The sequence below is a fragment of the Pinus tabuliformis genome, chromosome 8, assembly GCF_031772625.1.
Source record: "Pinus tabuliformis cultivar Carrire ecotype Pingquan chromosome 8, CPIR1, whole genome shotgun sequence".
Classification (NCBI taxonomy): Eukaryota; Viridiplantae; Streptophyta; class Pinopsida; order Pinales; family Pinaceae; genus Pinus; species Pinus tabuliformis.
Genome location: NC_142294.1, coordinates 1,242,796,586 through 1,242,819,172, shown reverse-complemented (window position 1 = coordinate 1,242,819,172; position 22,587 = coordinate 1,242,796,586). Strand labels below are relative to the sequence as shown.

At 37.0% G+C, this 22,587-nt stretch overlaps 1 pseudogene; it reads right to left on the bottom strand.

The window, feature by feature from the left end:
- Positions 1-21,990: 21,990 nt before the first annotated feature.
- Positions 21,991-22,587, bottom strand: part of LOC149239886 (putative protein phosphatase 2C 44 pseudogene) — a 31,133-nt pseudogene continuing 30,536 nt past the window's right edge.

Below are 22,587 nucleotides of genomic sequence, written 5' to 3'. Positions count from 1 at the left end.
CTTTGACAAAGGTCAGATGATCTTGTTCCTCATCATCACTCTCAATATTAACTATTTTTCCCTTTTCTTCCATCGACAGTTTTATAAACTGTAGATTTCGTAAAGAGATATGGAGCAGTCTTGCTACCTATGGGTCCTTCTTAGGCCTCGGTGTTTGGGGTGATTTAGGGATTTCTAGTGCATCCCCTATCGGTGGCGTAGGACTCCATGTGGCTCCCTTGGTTGTTGACATGATTCTGATCAAGGACTCCTGTGTATCCTTTGGTAATGCTTCAAACCACGAGCTTGCTCTTACAACCTCCTCATTCATCAATTTCATACATGCTTGATAACGAAACAATTTTATTTGAACATGCCAAGGGTTGTTTGGTGGAGAGCCATCTGTGATTTATAGGCCCGTTGAAATTCAAATTTAAATGTCCCCCCATATTCTAGCTCATTAATGTTATACTGCGGGCAGATCGTTTCAAATCTAGTTCTGAATTTATGTCTTAAATCCCCACCGCCCACTTCTTTTTTCCTTAACTCGGACATCTTGTAATGAACAGTGATTTCAATGGTCACTTCCTTGTTTATCCATGTGGTAGCATAGCCCCTTCTACGTGACCACGACCCTTGTGACATATCGACCCTGTGCGCACCCTTGCTATCCACAGCTCCGTAACAATTTGTTTTATAGTCCTGCACTCTCTTTCAATTATCTGGAGCGCTTAGACTGTCTCTTCTTTGCTTAGTTAGGTGGTCGCACCTCCTTGGTGCATCGATATTGTGTCTTGATGAGCAAACCAGGACATGGTATTTATTGTCGCTCCTATGCAGCTACTGGAGGTAGTGCGCTATCCTGATTTCCATTGAGAGTGACGCATTGCCTTAACCATGGAATTCGACCAATTACCTTGTGGTCATACTCCTCCAATTCATCCTTAGTTTTGCGCATATCTGGCGGCAACTTTCCAGGTTTTTTGTTTATAAAGCCCTCCTTTAGTTCCCTTTCCAGCTATTTAATCTCTGCACCCAGCATCATATTCTTCGTTTGGAGTAGTGTCTTGTTTCTTTCTAGTTCTCGAAGTTGCACATTCCCTTACCGAATAGCTTCCTAAATCCCTTCATATTATTCTTTGCATGGTCTTATGAGTTCTTCAGTCCGAACTTCATGCACTGTTCTCTTTATTTCCACGGCCTTCTGCAGAGGTTCTTCAAGGACTTCAGTTCTTATACAATTCTGCAGCCTTGGACTCAACTTCGCGGCCAGGTTCTTTCATAGTGCCGTAGATGCCCATATGACCACTGGGGCATGCAGGTTCCCTTTTTTACATGGTGTTCGTTGATCCTTGTTCATGACTTTTCATACCTTGGCAAATGCTTTCCCCTGCACACTTGGTAGAGCGATCCCTTTCTTCCTCCAATGCATCCTGTTTGGGCCTGCTATTGTAATATTGCTGCGCGCTAGAACAGTCTATTCTATATACATCTGTACCCATTCACAAGGGTGTGCTTGCAAACTGTTCTATCTTTTTCCACCATGGGGTCTTCCAAATTGTAAGCGCATTGTTCTTCTATATTTGCGCTAATTCCCGATATCCTTCTGACGTATATGTGTGCAACACCCATGCGAGCGATCTGCACTGCTGCTATTCCGATACAGTACTTTCAAATTTCTCTAAGGGTCCATTCATTCTTGTTACCCCATCATCCACTGGCATTTCCCTTGCTTCGATCATCATATTCCGTAGGGATCGGATCATCATGTTGCAATTCAGCATTGTAACTTTGTGCAACTGGTTCTACGAATGTTCTATTTCTTCATCGGAATCCAAAGTACAGGAACTATCATGCTCCCATGAGATTCTCCCATCTTTATTTGGGTTCACCTGATCCTGGTCTTGCGCCATTATCTGGTAAATGCAATCCAGCTCATCGTGACTATCATCTTCGCGCACAGGTTTAGTGTAGCGCGTCCCTTTGGCTGGATCGAGCGGAACTAGTACGTGTAGGGACTTTTTATTGAAAATAATTTTCCTATTTTTTACTTTGCTGACTCCATTCATATCCATGGCCTAATCTATCCCTAACAACATGGGGTAGGGGTTTCTATCATCCACAATCTCTATTACCTCAAAGTCAGTCTGTGTGCTCGCACCTTTGATATCCATTGTTACCATGTCTACTTTCGTCACACATTTGCATCTGATCCTAGGTCTAGGATGACCTGATCCATCACATATTCACCAATTTGCGCTATCAACCGCATTTCCCTACCAGTGCGCAATGCATGCTTTCCTAGCTTTCAGACTAACCGTTGTTCCCCTAACCTTGCGCACCTAGTTATCAACTCCTGTAATCCTTTAATCACCTTATTTTCATGTAGCAACTTCATGGATGTCTCTGAAAGGTAGTAAGAATAGAAGGATCCATTCCCGGCTCTGGTTGATCATTACTACCTGAAGTAGAGGCCTCTGTGAAGCTCTTCTTAGCTTCCATAAACGTTTCCTTTGCGCATTCCAAGTCAAACTAAATTTCCTTCATAGGAGCTTTGCGAACCCATGTATCATCCTCAGGTTTCTTTCCCTTATCATCCCCTGTGGTCGCTGCGCTTCTAAGCACCATGTTCACATTGGGGTCTTCTTCACACAGTTCAGACCTCATCATTTGGATATTTTGAGTCAGAGTATATTGTAGTACCCTTCTCTCACTCATTTTTGCGATCAACGTTGGAAAATCTACCATTTCATTATCAAACTGCTCACAGTACAGACAAGATATTCTCATTGGGTTGGTACAACTGCAAGTGTAGTGTCATGGTCCTCCATAATTGTAACAGATTAACTGTTCGCGGCCCCTTCTGGGCCCCATTCCTCCTCATCCTTGTCTTCACCCTTGAAATCCCCCACATGATATTACTGTGGCTGGTTCGAGGCCTCGCATTTCTATTTGCATTTGATAAGAAGGGTTCCTATCCATCATTAGCTCATAACTCCGACACGTATGCTCATCTTGGCCCACTGATCTACAGAAATTGCAAAACAGTTGTTGTAGAGTCGGTGTATACTTCTGCAATAGGTGACAGTTGTCTATTGTGTGCTTTCCTCCCACCTGACAGATCACACACTAGAGCGTAGGTGTTGCACTTGGCCTTGCTTGTGCCTCTGGTCTCAATGGCATTGGTCCTCCTCCTGTCAAATAGGTCACAAATACTGGACAGTGGTCCTTATCTTGGCCATGGCCTTTACATTTTATGCACCACACTTCTTCACATGCTTCTGGCCAGTGTGCCCTATCCTTTTTCAAACTCTGCATCTCCAAGCATAGGTTTTGTAGCTGCACGTGGATTTTTTGGATTCCCAACCCTGGATCCTATATCAATGTTTCATGCAACCTCATAGCCATTTCCAAGGTTTCTGCCTGGGTTGAGAGCTTCTACTATGACATCGTCGTCCTCAGATGTGGTGTCAAAGATGCTACAAACCATGCACAGTGTTGTGCATCTGTCAGTGTCATATTAGCCTCGCAGATCGTAATTTTTAGCCTCTTATCGAGCTCCTAGGGGGTTTCGCCTGGAAGCATTGCAATCTCCTTAAATATGATAATTGACTGCGTTTCAGATTTCGTCCTGCTAAATTCTTTGTTCAACGCGATCTGGATCTTCACTATTCCTGCATTTGGGTGATCATTCGAGTGCTTGATATACCAAGTCAATGCGCAGTCCTACAACATGCTTATCAATGTGGCCTTCTTAATGTTATCATCTGTAACCCTATGTGCTTCCCATATTGCTCTTAATACAAACCAAAACTGATCTAGATCTTTGTTCCCTACTCTAAATAACAGGTAGCTTGATCGCGCTCGCCATGCTGAATTGCTGGTTTGGTGGAGGTGGTGTGGGTGAAGATGGAGGTGAAGGAGGCATCATGAGTGGTGGCGTAAGTGGGGATGGTAGCGATAGAATGCATTGCCTTATCAAACTAACCGCACTCCTTGGAGAAACCCAAGCGTGCTCTTCCTCGCTCACAAGTGGAGGTGTCATTCCACTCATTAATGCATTCACATCACCCATTTTTGACATAACAACATCTTAATCTAGGTATTCAAAGATTTGATGTACTTACCTCGCGGTCCCTTGAGAAAATGCATATCTGCTTCGCTGTAGCTTATAGTCATGTCTATCACAAATTCGGTGATAAACCCTCCTATTATCTGATCGAGCCAATGGTCTACTACCCATGCAATCTTATCATTTGAAGCCTCTAGCCTGCGCACCAACTCCGCAGTCCACACTATTGGTGGATCAAGCTTGCACCTTCCCTGGCTATCGGCTAGCCTTGTGATCCAAACATACAACTCTAAAGAGAAGGTTGCGTAGAACATTTCATGGATTTCCGTGTATACGTAGCGATCCAACCACCTCTTCTTGGATATTTGCAGGGTTTTGTTTTCGTGTATCACGAAATTGTGAAGCTTTTGATCCAACCAATCTTCAATTTGTTTATTCGTAGGGTTCCAAAGTTCCGACATCTGACATCCCTTAGGAAAATCCCGGTCTCAGCAACGGAACCATTTGTTGGCTTATTAGGGCCTGACCCAGGTTTAGAAGTGTTTTAGCCAAACAAATCCTGAAACTACTGTATCTTTTGGTAATAGTCCGCGGGGCAAGGACTGAGGTTTCACCTGAGGTAGTACAGGAGGGTGCTGGAACCAGGTTTCCGCACCCTAGGGATGTCTTGATGAAGTCTAGACAGTTCATAAACTAGTCCTTTGCGTTGGGCTACTTTCGCATAGCTGCCTTCTCTGTGCAACTACCTTTGCGCGGTTTGGATGACAAGCACAACTGGTCTTTACCCACACAGATCTATGAGCAGATGTACAACATTTCAGAAACACTTATACTTTATTGATCTTCCATTCTAGTACAATGCAATTCCACCCTGCACACTCAGTTGCAGGGGTCTGCACACACAACTGCGGACTCTACCAGGCCTCGGCACACACAGCTGTAGAGCCTCTTCTACAACTACAACCCTCAACTTGGACTTACATACTCAGAGAGATTATCACTTTCAGAAACCCATATACTTTCAGATTTGAACAAAACCTACCAAAAAACTGACCTCTACACCTAGAACCTTGCTCTATTTATACATTCCCATGGTCCGTAGGCCATGGGCAAGCCGACTCTCTTTCTATTATTTTGCATTATTTTCAGACGGACAACCTTTCGACTTGACTTATTGTACTTCATGCTCCGCACACTTCGCAGAGCCTTTATAATACCATTACCCAAAACTGTGGGCTTTAAGCCCCAAAACCATTATGTGGGGGATCCGGTGCCCAACAAATTCAATTTGTTATAGATAATTTATATAGTGTGACAAGAAGGTACTACAAAGTAGTTGACACTTGCAACTGGTTACATATAAAAAAAAACCTTGATGTCGACATCAACATTATAGAAAATGCGAGACACTTAAATCTGCATATAAAGAGCTTAAAATTATCATTCCAAAAAATCCCCACTAAATTTTAACGAAATCAAAGAAAAACAATGTTGAAAAAAATGAAAAACATCTTACAATTAATTTGACTTGTGAATAATATTTGCTACAATTCCATGGGCCAACACCATGGCTTATAAATACCGCATTCCGAAAAACAATAACTTATTTCACAACCAAAATATTTTATAGCAATATGACAATTATTAACCATGGAGATTGACCCCCCATATTACAGTGGATATTATTAACTAGTAAGTAGGCTTTGTTACAGTATCATGGACCAATACCAAGACTTACCAATACAACATACCTTGAAAGACATGAATTATTTCACAATCAAATATTTTATTGACAATGCCAAAAGTTTCTTAACCATGGATATTCACCCCCACTTTACCATATATATTATTAACTTGTAAATAAAATTTCTTATAATAGCATGGGCTAATACCATGGCTTATCACGAGATCCTTAACCATGGGTATTCACCCCAACTTTTCCATTCATATTATGAACATGTGAATAGATTTTGCTACAATACCATGGCTTATCAGTACTACATGCCAAAAAATCAGAACTTATTTCACATTCAAAATATTTATATTGTGATGAAAAAAATACAAGGTGTTTTATTTAAAGCAAATCTAACTTAAAAGGAACCTGTGACACGGCCCAAAAAAGAGTTACTGTTTACTTGAATTATTTTTTTAATTTTATTTTTCGAATATTTTATTTTAATGATAAGGAGGTTAAATAGGTATTATGTCTGAATGGTTTTATTCCAGACATCTTTGTCCCTTAACATTTTGTTATCATCTTTCACTAGAATTTTTTTCAAACCAACAATCTTTACACTATAGAATGTTTTAATAGAATATACTAATTTTTATTGTATGAGCTTTGAAATAGTAAAATAATCTTTAAGAAAAAAATAAAATTATGTAAATAAATCTAAATTTTAAACTATTTCAAGAGATAAATGAAAAAATGGAAATCAAGTGATTATATTTATTTATGTTCATAATATTTATAAAATTAAATTCAAGTTGAAATTATAAATATTATAAATATAAGCCGTAAATCCTATAAAAAGATAATCCCCTTATTATTGAAACTTATAAAAGGTTAAGTTCCTGGCACTTATTTTATATATATATATATATATATATATATATATATATATATATATATATATATGTGATAGGTAATACAGGATGACAATAGTTAATCTTTTCTAATCTTTATTTTAATAAATTAATTTAATAGTATAGTATTTTTTGAATTATTGATGTAATTGCAAATTATTTTCTTAAGAGGTGGCTCTACAAGTGAAAATAGATGTGCAAGTGTAAAGTGTAATGCAAGTATGTAAATAATTTTAAATGTTGGTTTCATTAAAATATAATAAAAAATAAAAGTGATATTGGAAATGAGTTTAAACATTTAAATATTGCCTCAATTAATAATAAAAAGTTAAAATGATAAGGGTAAACATTAAAATATTTGCTAAATTAATAATAAAAAGTTAAAATAATAAAAATAATAAATTCAATTTTTTATAGATAATTTATATCATTTGACAAACAAGTACTGCAAAAGTAGTTGACACTTGCTACATCTTCATACCGGAAAACTATCTCCATGTGGACACTTGAAATGTGCATTTAAATATTGGCTCAATTAATAATAGAAAGTCAAATTAATAAACTCAATTTGTTATAGATAATTTATATAGTGTGACAAGCAAGTACTACAAAGTAGTTGACACTTGCAACCATTACATATAAAAAAATCCCCGATGTCGACATCAATATTTTAAAAAATGCAAGACAGTTAATGTGCAAATGAAGAGCTCAAAATTATCATTCCAAAAAATCCCCACTAAATTTTAACGAAATAAAAGAAAAAAAATGTTGAAGAAAATGAAAAACATCTTACAATTAATTTAACTTGTGAATAATATTTGTTACAATTCCATTGGCCAACACCATGGCTTATAAATACCGTATTCCCAGAAACTATAACTTATTTGACAACCAAAATATTTTATAGCAATAGGACAATTTTTAACCATGGAGATTGACCACCATATTACAGTGGATAATATTAACTTGTAAATATGCTTTGTTACAATATCATGGACCAATACCATGACTTACCAATACAACATATCCTGAAAGACATGAATTATTTCACAATCAAAATATGAAACCATAACTTACTTCCCAACCAAAATATTTTATAGCAATATGACAATTTTGAACCATGGAGATTGACCCCCATATTATAGTGGATATTATTAACTTGTAAATAGGCTTTGTTACAATATCATGGGTCAATACGATGACTTACCAATACAACATACCCTGAAGGACATGAACTATTTCACAATCAAAATATTTTATTGACAACGCCAAAATTTTCTTAACCACGGATATTCACCCCCACTTTACCATATATATTATTAAGTTGTAAACAAATTTTCCTATAATAGCATGGGCCAATACCATGGCTTATCATGAGATCCTTAACCATAGATATTCACCCCCACTTTTCCATTCATATTATGAACATGTGAATAGATTTTGCTACAATACCATGGGCCAATACCATGGATTATCAATACTACATGCCAAAAAATCATAACTTATTTCACATTAAAAATATTTTATAACAATATGACAAGATTCTTAACTATGAATATTGGCCCCCACTTGCAAATGGATATTATTAATTTGCAAATATGATTTTTATAACACCATGGGCCAATACCATGAATTATTAGTACCACATGCCGAAAAACCATAAGTTATTTCACAATCAAAATATCTTATAGTAATTTAATTTTATAACATTTTTTCAATGGAATCTAAAAGGAAAAATGTTACAAATAGTTTTTGAGATATATCTAAACCCTCAAATACCTCTTTATAATGTTTCCATGTTGTTTCCTTTTTATTAATTACATTAGAAATTTTGGTATTCTCCCACCAAATATTGGATTCACCATTTAATTGGTATGTAGTAAGCCTAGCTTTTGGGTTTTTAGAATATTGATAAACATGAAAATATTTTCTTATATTACTCAACCATGAGCTTTTTTCTCTTTAGAATCTCTTTCAGAAATCGATGGCATCAATTTTTGAAATTCCCCTTGTAGTTCTTCTACATTGTTCTTTTTCTCAAAGTGTTTGTTCATTTTGTTCACTATTGTCTAATAATTTAGTGGTCACATTTATTATGTCAGGTTCATTGAACAGTTCATTTCCTAGATTAGGTGGATAACTTATTTTTAAATATTCGTTTTGTTCCTTTGGAATCCTTTCCTTAATATTATAGCTTTACCCATTATTTTTCATTTTCTTTTATCATTAGATCTTTTTAACATTGTTGCATTCATCCTCTATCTCTCTCCTTACATTTTATATTACTCTACCTACATCCTCACGGCTGTTTGTTATCTATTCCATGCTTATCTATTTCCAGTTTGCATCCATGGCCGATTTTGTTTCACCCTTCCTTCTCCACCTGAAGAAAAAGCTCAAACTACAAATCTCGCACTAATGACTGAAACATTAATGCTTGATATTTTGGATGTATGTTATAGTTTTCTTAGTTATTTTTCGGGCTACTTAGCTATTATCTATACTGTTGATATAATTTTAACTTCTATACCAAATGAAACTACGATATGTAATTGAGTAGTCGGATGTAATTGAAAAAAGCGCATAGTTCTTAATATTTACCTGTTGTTAAAACCACTTAAAGGTGGAATTTATATTATATTATGTATTATATTGTGATTAAAAAAATACAAGGTGTTTTATTTAAATCAAATCTAATTTAAGAGATATCTGTGCCATGGCCCAATAAAGAGTTACTGTTTAGTTGAATTAATTTTTTAATTTTATTTTAATGATAAGGAGGTTAAATAGATATTATGTCTAAACAATTTTATTCCAGACATCTTTTTCCCTTAACGTTTTGTTATCATCTTTTGCTAGAATTTTTTTCAAACCAATAATCCTTACTCCACAAAATGTCTTAAGAGAATATACTAATTTTATTGTATAAATTTTGAAACAGTAAAATAATCATAAAATAAAATAGATAAATTTGTAAATTTTAAAACTATTTCAAAAGTTAAATGAAAAATGGAAATAAAGCGATTATATTGATTTATGTTCATAATATTTCAAATTATACAGTTAAATTAAATTGAACTTTAAAATATAAATATTATATATATAAGCCTTAAATCCTAGAAAAAATAAATTTAATCCGCCTATTATTGAAACTTATAAAAAGTTAATAAAATATCAAGTGAGGAAAGTTCCTGCTACTTGTTTTATTTATTTGTATATATAATGGTAATATATGATCACAATGTTAATTTTTTCTAATGTTTATTTTAATAAATTAATTTAAAAATATAATATTTTTTGAATTTTTAAATATTTTTGAATTATTTATGTAATTGTAATTTGTTTTCCTAAGAGGCACCTCTGCAAGTTAGATCACAATAGTTAATTTTTTCTAATGTTTATTTTAATAAATTAATTTTCAAATATAATATTTTTTGAATTTTTAAATATTTTTGAATTATTTATGTAACTGCAATTTATTTTGTTAAAAGGCGGCTCTACAAGTTAAAGTATATGTGCATGTGTAAAGTGTAGTGCAAGTATGTAAATAATTTTAAATGTTGGTTTTATTAAAATTTAATAAAAAAAATAAAAGTGATATTGGAAATGAGTTTAAACATTTAAATATTGTTTCAATTAATAATAAAAAGTTAAAATGATAAATTTCAACATTAAAATGTTTGCTAAATTAATAATAAAAGGTTAAATTAATAAAAATAATAAAATTTATTTTGTTATAGATAATTTATATCGTGTGACAAACAAGTACTACAAAAGTAGTTGACACTTGCTACAGTTTCATATCACAAAACCACCTCACATCAACATTTTAAAAAATGTGAGACACTTAAATGTGTAGATAAAGAGCTAAAAATTATCATTCCAAAAAATCCCCGCTAAATTTTAACGGAATAAAAGAAAAATAATGTTGAAAAAAAGGAAAAGTATCTTACAATTAATTTAACTTGTGAATAGGATTAGTTACAATTCCATAGGCCAACACCATGACTTATAAATACCTCATTCCCAAAAACAATAACTTATATCACAACCAAAATATTTTATAGCAATATGACAAAAAATTTAACCATGGAGATTGACCCCCATATTACAGTTGATATTATTAACTTGTAAATAGGCCTTGTTACAATATCATGGGCCAATACCACGACTTACCAATACAACATACCTTGAAGGACATGAATTATTTCACAATCAAAATATTTTATTAACAACAAGAAAAGTTTCTTAACCATGGATATTCATCCTCACTTTACCAATATATTATTAACTTGTAAATAATATTTCTGATAATAGCATGGGCCAATACCATGGCTTAGCACGAGATCCTTAACTATAGATATTAACCCCCACTTTTCCATTCATATTATGAATGTGAATAGATTTTGTTACAATACCATGGACCAATACCATGGGTTTTCAATACTACATGCCAAAAAATCATAACTTATTTCCCATTCAAATTTTTTTATAACAATATGACAAGATTCTTAACTATGAATATTGGCCCCCACTTGAAAATAGATATTATTAATTTGCAAATATGATTTGTATAATACCATGGCCCAATACCATGAATTATTAGTACCACATGCCCAAATACCATAAGTTATTTCACAATCGAAATATCTTATATTAATTTAATTTGATAACATTTTTTCAATCGAATCTAAAAGGAAAAAGGTTATAAGTAGTTTTTAGATATATCTAAACCCTCAACTACTAAAAATATTTCTATAGAAATTAAATCAAGGTTTTAATAAAATTAAAAATGAGAATACTTTTACGTATAATGATGTGAACTTTATATAATATAAATGATATTATGAAGAAACAACATAGATCCATCCTAACTAAAGATCCAAGCGATGAGAGTAAGAAAAGTGACTAACAATAATAGAGGAAAGATAGAGCATGATTTGTTTAAGTTTTTCATTATTTTATTTTCTTTGACATGATTTATCCAAAATATAGGTTTAATATTTTACAACCAATTCAAATTTTTTAATTTAGATACTTCCTTAAACAAAATAAAACGTGATCAAATTTAAGAGAGATAAGAAGGGGATAGTAACAAAGTTGGATGGCAGAGAGAGATAGAGATAGAGGGGGGAGATAGAGGGAGGAAATAACAAAGGCACAGAGAGATAAATGTGGAGAGAAAGAGGGAGTGACAAGGGAGAGATTGAGAGAAAGTGAGGTAGAGAGTAGAGGAGGGAAGAGAAGAGGAGAGGAAGGAGATAGGGAGAGCATTGAAAAATGTAATTAGGTTCATTCTTCATAATCACTCATGTAATCTTGATATTTTATATTTAATGTAAAAAGAAAAAGGAGAAAAATATTTATTGTTTTATAAGCACGGGTTTCATGCTCAAGCTAATTAGGTCAAGCATGTTCTTCATGCTTTTAGGTCTTTTCAAGTAAAAATATTATTTTTCATAAATCAAGAGAGTCATTGTTATGTATATAATATCCTAGTGGCCATTTTACATCAAAAGAGAAGATTTATTTTTGTGTTTAAAGTGTCAAAAGAGTCCTCCAAGACCAAGTCGGCCTATCCTGAAAAACTCATACTAGGAAGGCCTATTCGACCACATGGAAAATTATATAGAAGTGAAATTTGTCTTCATTTAACACAGTTACTTAGTTCAATCTACAATACAAACAATAAGAAAGGAAGTGTGAAGAGACTAGAAGAGAAGAAGAATCCTTAGCGAAGGAAGGAAGACCTAATTCTTAACTATTTTAGCTCACACATGCAAAAGGGCAAGAGTTTTTGACCTATTGTAAGGCTAAAAGATGCAGACTAAGTTGCAAACCTACAGTTGAGGTCCCAAAATATGATTTGACCAACAAAATAGAAGTTTGAGTTTCATTGACTTTGTTGACTTAGGCTGATATGAAGAATTATTTCTTGGAAGGATGACTTGGTGCTTGGGTCAAATCTTTGTCTTGGTCTAAAGGTCTTGAAGCCCTCATTTTTTCTTGGTTCTATAAGAAGAAGAGAATTTTAATGTTGTTTTCCCCTAGGAGAGGTGTTTTCCCTAGGTGAGATCCTACATAATATGTTCTATTGTTGTTTCGACCTTCATGTTCTTTATGGTTTGACAGTTGCTTGATGAAAATAAGACATAAGAAGACAATATAATTAAAAATATGGTTTCATAGGTTTTGTAGCTGCACGTGGATTTTTTGGTTTCCCAACCCCGAATCCTATACCAATGTTTCATTCAACCTCATAGCCATTTCCAAGGCTTCTGCCTGGGTTGAGAGCTTCTACTATGACATCGCCATCCTCAGATGTGGTGTCAAAGATGCCACAAACCATGCACAGTGCTGCGCATCTGTCAGTGTCATATTAGCCTTGCAGATCGTACTTTTGAGCCTCTGATCCAGCTCCTAGGGGGTTTCGCCTGGAAGCATTGCAATCTCCTTAAATATGATAATCGATTACGTTTCAGATTTCGGCCTGCTAAATTCTTTGTTCAACGCGATATAGATCTCCGTTATTCCTGCATTTGGGTGATCATTCGAGTTCTTGATATACCAAGTCAATGCGCAGTCCTACAATAGGCTTATCAATGTGGCCTTCTTAATGTTATCATCCATAACCTTGTGTGCTTCCCATACTTCTCCTAATACAAACCAAAACTGATCTAGATCTTTGTTCCCTACTCTAAATAACAGGTAGCTTGATCGTGCTCGCCATGCTGAATTGCTGGTTTGGTGGAGGTGGTGTGGGTGAAGATGGAGGTGAAGGAGGCATCATGAGTGGTGGCATAAGTGGGGAGGGTAGCTGTGGAATGCATTGCCTTATCAAACTAACCGCACTCCTTGGAGAAAGCCAACCGTGCTCTTCCTCGCTCACAAGTGGAGGTGAAATTAAAGGATTGTTTGTAGACCTTTCTGCTCTGCGTCATTCCACTCATTAATGTATTCACATCACCCGTTTTTCACATAACAAAACCTTAATCTAGGTATTCAAAGATTTTATGTACTTACCTCGCGGTCCCTTGAGAAAATGCATTTCTGCTTCGCTATAGCTTATAGTCATGTCTATCACAAATTCGGTGATAAACCCTCCTATTATATGATCAAGCCAATGGTTTACTACTCGTGCAATCTTATCATTTGAACCCTCTAGTCTGCGCACCAACTCCGCAGTCCACACTATTGGTTCATCAAGCTTGCACCTTCCCTGGCTATCGGCTAGCCTTGCGATCCAATTATACAACTCTAAAGAGAAGGTTGCGTAGAACATTTCGTGGATTTCCGTGTATACGTAGCGATCCAACCACCTCTTCTTGGATATTTGCGGGGTTTTGTTTTCCTGTATCACGAAATCATGAAGCTTTTGATCCAACCAATCTTCAATTTCTTTCTTCGTAGGGTTCCAATGTTAAGACATCTGACATCCCTTAGGCAGATCCCGGTCTCAGCAACGGAAACATTTGTTGGCTTATTAGGGCCTGACCCAGGTTCAGAAGTGTTTTAGCAAAAAAAATCCTAAAACTACCATACCTTTTGGTAATAGTCCGCGGGGCACGAACTGAGGTCTCACCTCAGGTAGTATGGGAGGGTGCTAGAACCAGGTTTCCGCAGGCCGACTCTCTTTCTATTATTTTGCATTATTTTCAGGCAGACAACCCTTCGACTTGACTTATTGTACTTCGTGCTCCGCAAACTTCGCAGAGCCTTTACTATAACATTACCAAAAAATGTGGGCTTTAAGCCCCAAAACCATTATGTGGGGGATCCGGTGCCCAACAAATTCAATTTGTTAGAGATAATTTATATAGTGTGACAAGAAAGTACTACAAAGTAGTTGACACTTGCAAGTGGTTACATATAAAAAAAAACCTTGATGTCGACATCAACATTTTAGAAAATGCGAGACACTTAAATCTGCATATAAAGAGCTCAAAATTATCATTCCAAAAAATCCCCACTAAATTTTAACGAAATCAAAGAAGAAAAATGTTGAAAAAAATGAAAAACATCTTACAATTAATTTGACTTGTGAATAAGATTTTCTACAATTCCATGGGCCAACACCATGGCTTATAAATACCGCATTCCCAAAAACAATAACTTATTTCACAACCAAAATATTCTATAGCAATATGACAATTATTAACCATGGAGATTGACCCCCCATATTACAGTGGGTATTATGTCTAAATGGTTTTATTCCAGACATCTTTGTCCCTTAACATTTTGTTGTCGTCTTTCACCAGAATTTTTTCCAAACCAATAATCTTTACACTACATAATGTTTTAGGAGAATATACTAATTTTTATTATATGAGTTTTGAAATAGTAAAATAATCTTTAAGAAAAAAATAAAATTATGTAAATAAATTTCTAAATTTTAAAACTATTTCAAGAGATAAATGAAAAAATGGAAATCAAGTGATTATATTGATTTGTGTTCATAATATTTATAAAATTAAATTCAACTTGAAATTATAAATATTATAAATATAAGCCGTAAATCCTATAAAAAAATAATCCCCTTATTATTGAAACTTATAAAATGTTAAGTTCCTGGCACTTATTTTATATATATCTATATATATATATATATTTTTTTTTTCCGAGGAAAAAAGCACAACTTTTTATTAATACTGTAAAAAGTTTTTGTACATATTGTTCAAAAACCATGAAGTGGCTCAATAAGAACACATTCTGCTCAACCCATAGGGAGCTATTCTGCTGAGATATGTAAAAACTGATGGAGTCTTCCTCCCGGGAGGATGTAAAAGCAGTATAACAACATGACATAAGTAATCCTGGGGTCACCTTCTCAGAAGGATAAACAACCCCAAAATAAACCAAAAACTGTAAATGTCTGTCGTCCAGTGCTAATATAAACAAAAAGTTATAAATATAGTCTGATATCTATATGCTATAAGCCGGTACTGAAGTCTGTAAAGGAAAAAGTATATACAAAGACATAAGACGATATACAAAATCTGAGAAAAAAGCTGTCAAAAATGTAGATATTTACTGAGATCAAAGAGCCTGTGCATAAGGGGGCTGATCTGTTCTGAAAGACTGCCCCTGTCTGGTTTCTTCTATCGCCCAGCTGCCCGGATCCTGTTGTAGACCAGCCTTAGATAGCTGATCTGCCTCCTCATTCCTGTCCCTGTATATATGGCAAATTGAAAACCTGTTAAAATAAGACTTCAGATAAGAAATTTCTTCAAAAATTGTTTTCAAAATCTGGTTTTGACAATTTGCATATCCATTGACCCAATTTATGACATTTTGTGAGTCTCCAAAAATCTGTATGGTGTTGATGTTTCTGTGATGAAGCCAGCATAAGAGGTATCTCAAGGCCGAGAGTTCAGCGAAGTTGTTTGTGCCAGTACCCAAACCAACAAAAGCTTTTAAAGAATGTTCCGGATTGATGTGGATATACAGTCCTGCTCCAGCTCTATTATTTTGGGAGGCCCCATCAAAATAGCCACACGGAATACCCTCCTGAATATTGATATGTTTTTGTTTTGTTTTGGAATTTTTGTCCTTGGGAGGAGGCAAAGCTGAATAAATGGCTGAGATATTAGTGGCTGTGACAGAGGAAGGTGTATCCTTATCATGAAACAGACTCTTGTTTCTAGCGAGCCAAACTCCCCAACAGAAAATAAGTGGCAGATTCCTCATATTCCCTTCCGAATAGGATTTCCACCATTTCCTCCAAGCATCATCCAAAGGGTCTTGCCCCCACTGAGCTTTAACCTTAAGAAGAGCAGTGACCTCCTCCCAGATCTTCCTTGAGAGAACACAGGTGGTGAAGAGATGATTGGTGGTTTCCTCATCAGATTTACATAAGGGGCATCGCCCTGGCCGAAATAAAAACCTTTTCTGTAATGTTTCCCATGTTGGAACCTTCCTTTTTAGTATGCACCAAAGAAAGAGCCTAGACTTGGCAGGGCATTTTAATTTCCATATATCTTTTGCCCACCAATCCGGAACTCCCCAGCCTTTCTTTCCCATTAGAAAAGAATAACCATCTTTAGGAGAAAACTCCCCAGAATTGCTATGTGCCCATAACAAGCAATCAGGCTCATCCTTAATCCTGATATTGGATCTTTGCAATTCTTTAATGAACCCCGCCCATTCATTCTTCCATCTAATGTTTAACCCAAGTTCTTCATCATCCTTCCAAGCCTGTCCCCAGATCGTGGACTGACCCACTTTTTCCACCTGATTTAGTGATGAAATACCTTTTGAATCAAGGTGTCGAAGAAGCCCTGGGGATAAGGCATAAGCTTCATTGCATCCTATCCAAGGGTCCCTGCCAATCCTGACCTGTCTCCCATCTCCCACTTTCCAAGCTAATCCTTGCTCAATCACTGAAAAGGCTTCCACCGTGGCCTTCCAGACTACTGAAGAATTTTTTACCTTCTTGTTTTGACTCCGGATCCAATCTTCCAAAGGCATTGGGTCTATATACTTCCTTTTCACCACCCTGGTCCACAGATTTTCCATGGTTATTAGCCTCCACCCTGATTTTGCTGCTAATGAGATGCTGAACTCAGGGAGTCTTTTTATCCCCCATCCTCCCCATTCTTTAGGTCTGGCGACTTTGTCCCAAGCCACCCAAGGTAAACCCGATGAATCTTTGTTGCCTGCCCATAGGAATCTGCAACAAATTCTTCTAATTTTCTCCATTACTCCTTTGGGGATCCAAGTTAGGGCTGCCCAATACACTGGGATAGCTAATAGGACTGATTTAAGAAGGGTCAATCTACCAGCTCTGGACAACCATCTAAAGCTCCAGTGAGATATTCGGGTTTCTATCTTTGCTATGAGCCAGTTCCAATCATCTTTTTTATAGGCATCAGGCTTTAGCCAAAAGCCCAGATATTTGAATGGAACTTCCAGAGGTTGACTAGGGAAAGGAAATAGTTCAGCCATTTGATTCCTTCTCCTTCTTTCAAAATCTGCCATACAAAATTGTGATTTCCCAGAATTAATCTGCATTCCTGTTGCTTTTAGAAATAGATCAAAGATACATTTTAACTCCTTTAATTCACTACCAGTACCATTAGTGAAAATCAAAATATCATCAACGAAAAGAAGGTGAGTGATGAAGAGATTAATTGCAACCTCGATACCTTTTACCTTTCCCTCTCTTCTGGCTTTGTGAATCAGTCTACTGAGCCCTTCTGGCACAAGGAGGAACAGGAGAGGGGACAATGGGCACCCTTGTCTGAGGCCTCTCTGGCTGTTGAAGAAGGGGGAGGCTGCTCCGTTGACCAGAACTGCAAAGCTAACATTTGTGATGCACCCCATGATCCAACTGACGAAAGGATAGCTGAAACCCACATGTGTTAGTAGCATCCTTAGATATAGCCAGCTGATTCTATCATATGCTTTGGAAAGGTCAATTTTAAGAACAGCTCCCTTCTTTTTCTTCATTTTGATACTGTGGATAACCTCCTGGGCAACCCCAATGGCTTCATGGATCTGTCTGCCATCCAGGAACCCAAATTGTTCCATTGATATGTTTCATGACAGGATTGGTGTTATTCTGAGTGCTATAACCTTTGAAATAATATTGTAAATACAATTACATAAAGAGATAGGCCTAAAGTCTTCAAAACTGTCCGGCTCATCCTTCTTGGGAATAAGGGCGATAAAAGTTGAGTTATAGGGTCTGTAGACAACTCCTTTCAATCTGGATTCTTCAACTACATCAGTTATCTCTGTTCCAATCTGATCAAAAAAATGGAGAAACAATTCTATGGTCCAGCCATCAGGGCCTGGGCTTTTGTCTTTGCCCATAAGCTTCATAGCTGTTTCAATCTCCTCCTTAGTGACCAGAACTGAGAGGTCTTCTGCTTCATCTTCCTCAATGAATCTAGGAAAACATTGCACAGTTTTGAAAACTTCTGCGATAGTAGCCTCTCCCGGATCTGCAAAGATCTTTTGAAAATGTCTTTTTCCTAAGCCAGAAAGCTCTGGAAAGGATCTGACTTCTCTCCCTTCTTCATCTTTAAGGTGCCAGATGGTATTTGAAGATTTCCTTCCTTTTGCATAACTATGGAAAAACCTAGTGTTCTCATCTCCAGATTTTAGCCAAATTGCCCTACTTTTAATCCTCCACTCTTCCTCCCTATCCAACAGAATTTTGTTTTGTTGTTTTTCCAATTGAAAGATTCTGTCCTTTGAAACCTGTGAGGTGTATCCATCTGTGTCCATACTCTCCAACTGCTTCAGCTCCTCCTTTATACTGATCAACTCCTCATTTTGTTTTAATTTTCTGTCTTTAGCCCAGGAAATTGTAGCTTTCTTCAATCTTTTTAAATTCTCCATGAATAAAAAACATTTATCCTCTCCAGCATTGGGATCAGGGTGATCCCAAGTTTCTTTAAACAGGTTGCCATATGTGGGGTCTTGAAGCCAAGCAGGATTGAATTTAAAAGGAGCCGGCGGTTTGTGAGGGGGAATAGATATGTCTAAGAAAATTGGGAAATGATCTGAATTCCCTATTTCCTCCACCCACTGTCTGATCAGAGGAGCTTTAGAAGATAAAGACTCCGTTAAAAGAAAGCGGTCTATCCTTTTGGCAATCCTTCCTTCTCCTACTCTGCGATTTCTCCAAGTAGGCTTCAGCTTAATTGGGGAAGGATCAATTATATTCTTCTCCATGATGAGGTTATAGAAAAAATCAGTAAGGGGGTCTTCTCTCGCAGAAGGGCCCCAAGCTTCAGCTCTACCCATAGAAAAGTTTAAGTCACCTCCCATGATCATTAGCTGTGAATTCACAATGGTTTTTGTCATCAATTCTTCCCAGAAAGATTCCCTTTCTTGACATGGCCCATAGATATTTACAAGGGTGATGGGAAAAGAGAAGTCTGGGGATATAATCTCCATGCCCAATACATTTTTCATCCCCTAGCGGTTGATGGCTTTAACCCTCCCTTCTCTGTACCCAATTGCGATGCCCCCCGAATGGCCAGAGGCATCCATAGCAGTGAAAACCCACCCTGGGAGTAGGATTTTAAGCATAGGTTCAATCTCAGAAGCCTTCCCCAAAGTTTCTTGCAGAAAGATAACATCTAGTTTGGAATTAGTTATCCAATCTTTCAAGGCCAGTTTTTTCGGTTTACTGGCCAAACCTCTGCAATTCCAAGATGTCAAGATCATTTTATAACACCCTCTGGGGGAAGAACTGCTCTAAGAACCCCCGTGATCGAATGTTGTTTTCCATCTGCCACATCCAATTTGGCTTTAAGTTTTGCCTTTGACATATCTGATTTCCTTCCTCATTTGTTTTTGGAACTGTTATGTAAATGTATTGGTCCCAAACCCCCTACAGACCCCCGATCCTCAAGGTTCCCTCCCGATGATCTCAGGTTATAAGGGCAAAGTGGTCGGGTTACAGGAAGGGAAAGAGGAGGCCATTTATCTTCACAATTTATATTCAAAGACGGTAAAGCTTCGGCTATAGTTTCCACACTCGGACATGTCATTGTATGATCCATAATATCATCATTAAAATTTACTTGCTCTTGATTTGATAAAGAAGCAGTATTTACATTAACAGATTTTTGTTCAGGAGGAATAAGAGAAGGAATAGAAGTCCCGGCAGACATACCCTTTTCCGATTCGATGTTTTGATCAGGATTTGCATTTTCTTCCTCAGCGAGCCCTTCCACCGCTACCGCTTCTGTATTGGTCTCCTCCGCAGCTACCTCCGGAATCATGTCATTTACCACAACAGCCTCCTGAGATTGATATCCTTCGTCCGCTGTCTCCTTTACATTCTCCTCTGTCTCCATATTCCTTGGTACTTGTGTTTCCGGCACTTCGTGCTCCATCGGCCTCTGAACCTCCGCTTGTGCATTATCTCTATTAGCTGTAGTCCTTCGGAAATGTCGCCTTCTTCTCATCTGTGGGCAATCTTTTGCCAAGTGCCCATACTCATGGCACCAATGGCATCTGAATGGCAGGTACTCATAATCTAGTATCTGCTCGTATACATAGTCATCAAATTGTAGGTTGATTTTTTGTGCCAATCCTCCACTCGGGTTGAGCATTACAAGTATGCAAGCTATTGCCCTGTTCTTTGTTGTCAAAAATGACATATCTGCTTCCATATAAACCCCCAATCTGTTACCAATAGTTTTGAATACTTCCTCTGTCCATAGGAAAGAAGGTAATCCCGGAGCTCGCACCCAGACTGGAAACTCGTCCGTTCGCTCCTTAATTGCATCAAAAAGAGGGGTCCATTTCTTTAGCAGAACTGGAATGTTCCCTATGTGCTAATTCCGCTGAAGTACCCAGTCTGCCGATTCTCTATCTTTGAATCAAAGCTTAAACCATCCCTTAGCAAGTACTAATGCTTCAAACTGTAGTGAGTTATCTGATACAAAGCATTTCTCCCCCCATTCTTGTAAAAAATCAGATGTGAGTTTCTTACCTCTGGCCCTACCGACCAAGGTGCAATCTGCTACAGCTAGGGCTTCTATCATGGACACCTCCATCCCAAGGATCAAATTGTCAGCAATCGCCTGGGATCTTATGGGTCTTTGTGGCTTTCTCTTCTCTGCTTTGTATCTACACTCTTCCTCCGGCGTTCTTATGCCCTTTCGACCCTCGTTCCTCGCAGGGGTTAGCTGTGCCGTGCCCAAAAGGGGATCTGTCTCCGGCTGAGCCAGGATCTGGCCCAAAGACCCCGATTCGTCATTCCCAAAGGGGAAGAAGTCCGACCCCTGCCCATCAGAGACTGCCAGCCCCCCTACAGTAGAAACCCCGGGATCCCTTGCTGCATTATCTATGTGGTTTTGAGGATCTCTTGGAAGGGAAGCCCTCGAAAGTGTAGTAATACCTCCTTGAGCCCGAGAATGTACCTTACCAGCTGAAAGCCCTAAGTGGGAAATGTTTTCCAAACCCTTGTGGGCTATAAACCACCCAAGCAGAGATTTTCCTTTTGGGTCAGTAGACAGACCACCCACATTCGCTCCTCCCGGCACTATTGCTTTCGCGGCTGGTGTGGATGCTCCCTCTGAACCAGAGATATGTACCCCATGACCCGACTCCTTCCCATGAGACAAAAACTGTTGATTTTCCACCTGTGATAACACCTCCAGACTAGGAAGTTCAAAGGGGCCAAAATAATGTTCCACGTTGTGTTCAGTGACATCCTTCCCCCACATGGAGAGGAGGTCTTCTACCTCTGGGTCCAGGGATAAAAACTCGGCGGGGTTTACCATGGTTGGACCCGATCCAATGCAACCGACAGTCAATTGAGGTAACCTTCATGGTAAACTTGTTGTTGGAAACGGACAAACAGGCGAATGAAGGTAACAGAATAGAGTTTAACTTTCAAAACGGAAACATATGCCAAAATCTCGTGAAACCTCCACCTGCCAGTTAAACGAAGCTGCAAGGAAGTTCCCCGCGTCGGCAACTGTGCAGGGCTTCTGACCTCGTTCACCTAATCGAGGCTTGTGCGCGGTTCCGCCCACTGCCCAGGGATCGAAACCCTAACCATCTCCATTCCCGCCCAGCTCTCATCATCTTCTCATGTTCATCTATATATATATATATATATATATATATATATATATATATATATGATGGTAATACAGGATCACAATAGTTAACCTTTACTAATCTTTATTTTAATAAATTAATTTAATAATATAGTATTTTTTGAATTATTGATGTAATTGCAAATTATTTTGTTAAGAGGCGGCTCTACAAGTGAAAATATATGTGCGAGTGTAAAGTGTAATGCAAGTATGTAAATAATTTTAAATGTTGGTTTCATTAAAATATAATAAAAATAAAAGTGATATTGGAAATGATTTTAAACATTTAAATATTGCCTCAATTAATAATAAAAAGTTAAAATGATAAGGGTAAACATTAAAATATTTGCTCAATTAATAATAAAAAGTTAAAATAATAAA